Source organism: Cyprinodon variegatus, unplaced genomic scaffold, assembly GCF_000732505.1.
Source record: "Cyprinodon variegatus isolate N-32 unplaced genomic scaffold, C_variegatus-1.0 Scaffold150, whole genome shotgun sequence".
NCBI lineage: Eukaryota > Metazoa > Chordata > Actinopteri > Cyprinodontiformes > Cyprinodontidae > Cyprinodon > Cyprinodon variegatus.
In genome coordinates this window covers 921,442-926,528 of record NW_015150603.1, presented here as the reverse complement: position 1 = coordinate 926,528, position 5,087 = coordinate 921,442, and positions in this window count along the sequence as shown.

The window sequence follows — 5,087 nt, the reverse complement described above, 5'->3', positions numbered from 1 at the left end:
ATGTCATGAGACATTTCGTTTTGTGTTCACTCTGTGTATGCAAATGACAATAAAGTTGGTCTAAGTCTAAGCTTTTCACACTTTTCACAAATCATACTGTACGTGAAATCATGAATGTGATTGGGATAAGCGGCGATTATACATCTCGGGAAAGAGGTGGCCTCTTTGTTCCAGAAAGGAACAATTAATGGTGTGAAATGTGTAAAGCAACAATAGGAAAAGACCTTATAAACATGCTGCCTGCAGGTGAAAGAGAGTCTTTATCAACAGAGAATCAAATGCTGCACCATCGTCGGTGTAAAGGCCACTTATCAGGAAGGAAGTTCTTACTAAAAAACAGAGAACTGAAAAGGTGTGTCTAAGCAACAAACTGAGTCTGTTACACAAGTTCCTGCCATGAGGAATGGGACAAAATTCCAGCAAACTTTGTGAGGTAACTCAGTTGATCCAGAGCAGGAAGCATTTTCTCTGATTTAACAATAGAACTGGCCTCTTAATGTATAAAGTTATGCCATGAAGCTGTTGCAGTTGTTTCTTTCAAACATCATTACTGAAAAAAACAAAACATTTTGGTTTGATTTTTGTTTTACAGGACAAGTTTTGATTTATAATATGCAACATATCAATCTTCCAGGTTAAAAATGAAAAACCCCCAATATTAAAAATTGGTTTTGATTATTTCTTTTAAAAAAATTGTTTAATTTTCTTGAACTGTTGAAAACTATTGCATAAACCTTACTGCTCCAGACAGCCTTTTCTTGTATTTCACCTTTGTTTAGTGTTGTATTTGGACCTAATCGTTGAAGTAACAAAAAAAAAAATACTGTATTGCCACCAGACAACATCAACCATAAGATGCCAAATTCTTTATGGACACAGCCCATGATAACTAGTCTGCTGCTAAATCAACAAATGCAGCACATTTTAAAGCTAAATTAACAGGCTTTGCTTTGTTATAGAATTTAATAGCTGATGATTTGCAAAATAAGATAAATAATACATTTAGCCAGAAATACTTGCTGTGTTGACTAAGAATATATGTTTTGTTGTTAAAAATGGGCTGGAAAATTTGAGATGCACAGAAGTACCATTTACTTAGAAAAAGCTAGGTAACTTTTTCCCTATAGAAATTCTTTGTAAATTTTACTCATTAGAATCTAAGTTGATTTTATTTACTGAGAAGAGTAAATTTAACAAACAAACTCAGGTAAATTTTACTACCAAATTTCTCCTATCAACAAAATATGTACTTGTGTTTTGCAAGTAAATTTTTCCAGAGAAGCCAATTATCTTACCAGTCATGTTGGAACATGGACTGTGGGAGGAAGCTGAATTACCCAAAGAGAACCCATATGTATGGGGAGAATATGTCATGAGTCAGCCCTTTGTGGACTTCTGTTTAAGTTTCTTTTTGAGTTTTCAGAAATTCTGTTGATCTTTTTTTCCCATTTTGTGTTTTATTTAAGCATTGTTAATTTTTTAGTTACTCTGTGTTGCCTCCTTGTCCCAGTCTCGTTTAATGAGCTCCTTTCTAGTCACTTCCATCAACACCTGCTCCACATCAGCTAATTAGACCATTCTTTGTTCTGTCCCCCATATATACACCTTCTGTGCATTTCCTCGTTGCTGGATCCTCTTCATATATCATTGACAAATTATTTATTCCCAGTATATAAGATGATATTCTATTTAATTGTGTTATTAATACTATTTGCTAAGATAAATTAAATTGACTTGCCTTTTGATGGATAGAGTTACAAATTAATTCCAGCACATTAAATAAAAAGTGTCATTTTGAAATAAGGGCACTTACATGGCAGTTTGCAGTAAACCTAACATAAAACTGAGGTAATATTTACAGGAACAAAAAGTGCCTTTTTCAGTATTGTTCTGAATTAGACTTTTGACTAGACTGTAAAAAAAACATACCTACTTTTAATTTCTGTTTGACAGTGTTTTCTTTTTTTTTTTTTTTTTTTTACAGAAACATGATTAAAATCCTGTTCAAATTTCTACACAGAAGTTTTGATCAAAGAAGGAACATTTACTATAACAATAATGTGGGAAAATAAAAATACCAAAATTGTTATACACTGTATATTGTTCATCTTTAAGAAGTATCTTTACAAAAAGAGTCATGCCTTTTACAATGTAGCACCACTAGAGGACAGCAGTGCATTACTAGACATGTGTTTTAGAGCTATAAATAGAAACGGGTCTGAATTAAAAACAAAACCGCAGACAGTATGTGTTGTTAAACACCAAGGGACCTGGAAAACTCATATGCTTGGTGAGGTCATATTGGGATTTCTAATTTGTAATATGATCGAAATGGCTTTTAGAAAAACATGCTATGGAATGAAAGATAACTCAAAATGAGATCCTTTTACTGTATTAAGGTGAACTAATATGTGATCTTATGCAGTTTTTACCCAGTGGCAGATTACACATAATGTCTGTAATAGCAGTAAATAAGGTGGGCCTTGTACTCAGTTAAACGGGGAAGTTGATTTTTATCAGCTCAGTCAATCAAATTTTTTGTTCCGTAGGTATGACGTTGTTTTGGTTTAAGCTGACCTTTAAAGTTTTCTCTCTGATGTTGCATATTTCAGCAAGAGAAATAACCTATTAATGCCTACAAGAATATATGAGAACACATCTCCTTCAGCCAAAGCAGGACTAATGATAAGCAAAACTCATATGTCATTAAACAAAATGAAACAATTATCTGTAGCTACTATTTTATTGTTTAATTAGTGTAAAAAAAATAAATCCTTGAATGGTCTTTGTAATACATTTTCTAATACAATTAAAATTGCCTTGTCTTAATAGTTACCACCCTTCATCCACCTGACTCTAAATTTTCACTCTCAGAAGAATGAGATGTTTCGGATGTCAGAGCATACAGGAACAGCTAAGGTTATTGGGGATCATAGACCACATTCTTCATAACACCAGAGTCCCTTCTATAAAATAAATCAGGTTTTACATCAAGAACTGAGAGGCCATGGTGCAAGTAAGAAGAACCAGCTTAAAATGAGACAAAACTAAAATTAACAGATTCTCTCATAGAAAGTGCTTTTTATTAGGAAAAAAAATAATTCAAACTAGACTAATGTTTACAATTTATAAAGCTAAGAAAATATAAGGAGTCATGCTAAAGTTTTTTTTTTTTTTTCTTTTTTTTTATCTAAGAACTTTTTGCCTACTGCAAAGCATGGAGAGGCACACCATGCCTAGGATCTGGGCTCAGTGCTCATCATATTGAAACATATAATGGAATAATGAAAAGTAATAATATCTTCAGTCTTCAGCTTGGCATCAAACAATTCTCTAATCAGTAATGACCAGTGGTCAATCTATTCGATGTCCCAACACTCTTATCGCCATAATGAGGTAGGAAGAGCAACAGTTGCACAGGATGTTACCACCATCCCACAGACACACACATAAGGCCAATCTACAGACCAATTAACCTCACATATGGTCATATAAACTAACAGACCATAGATGTTCACTTTGTTTCTTGTTTGCTTCTCTACTATTTTGTTTTTTTTTTTAGTTTAAAAAATAACTGAATAAAATCCTTAAAGGTATAATTGAGGATTTCTCAAAAGACCCGCCCTCTCAACTTAAAAAAAAAGGACATGCAAGACCATGCAAGACCATGCACGTCCCCATTTGTCCTCGTGTACACCCTCTTTAAAATGTGCTGTTCTCATAGCTCATACAAGCTTATTGTGTCTACATACAGCAGGGACTTTATAGTTAACTCAGTTAACTGACCTTTTGGACTGATGATCATTGCTTTTTGCTCCATTGGTCATGTAACTCCTCCTCCGTGCAGTGCCTGCGCCATCTTTGTTATTAGTCACCACTAGCGACAGCCTATGGCAGCATCGGGCTGCTCTGACAGCAAATCCCATAATGCTTTGCGACAAGAGCTCTCTGCGGGCAAGCACATAGGACGACCTCACGTAAACATATCATCAGAATGAATGACAATTAAGAGCACTTATTTACACTTATTTAGATGATCAACTCAGAAATAAAAGATCATCTATACCTTTAACTTAAATCCAGTCAACATGAAAGTTCAGCTTTAGTAAACAACTTCAACAAGACTTATATAGAGGCAAAGTGTGTGATGACATTTTCACACAAAATGGAAAAGCACAGTTCATGGAATTGTGACTGCATTGTGGAGGACAGACCAATATAAAATGCTTTATAGACATATGCTACTTTGTGTTCAAGTTTTGTTTTTGTTATTTTTTGTATAAAATGTAAATTACATCCACTCTTCTATTTTACTTTGTGGCTAACATGCACTTAAATGCACTGCAAATGACTGAAAAACACATTTATTTTTAAAGTCTGCAGACTAAGATAGCTTTGCTCCCTTTTGGCCCAAAAAAAAATCCACTTTCTAACTGAGCTGAACATGTGATATCCTGTGTTGTAGAGAAAAAGTTAAACTCAAAAGTCAATTGAAGGAGAAATGAAAAAAATTCAGAAGATCATCATGTTTCCATATTCTTCTGAGGTGCTGGAACAACTGGAGCCTACGTGGAAGTTCAACTGAAGAAACTCAATGTTTTTTCATACATCCACAGCGAATCAGCTTTGCACCAAACCTCAACGAGAGCCAATCAGCAGCTGAAGTTCATCTTAAAAGGCGTCCTATCCGCATCAGTCTGCTCCTGTGCGCGAGCGGCGGATGCGCTCTGACTTCATTTAGATGACACCGTTTCAACCCACCTCCAGCCCCTCCTCCACCTTCGTAGCTAAAGCTTCATCAGAGTGTCATCCCTCCCGGACTCTTACTGCGTTCCCTGTCTCATCTCAACTGGTCCGGCAGAAGACCGCCATGTTGAGCCTGGTTCTGCCAGAGGTTTCTTTCCAACAGGGGATTTTTCCTCTCCACTGTCGCTTCATGCTTGCTCATCATGGACAGGTTCTCTCAACCTGTGTTATCCAACTGGACTTCCATTTTCCAAGTCCCTGAGTGAAGCTCTAGTATCAGCTCACGCAATCCACAGCATCTCCCCATAAAGCTCAGCATACCATCTCGCTAACTAACAGTC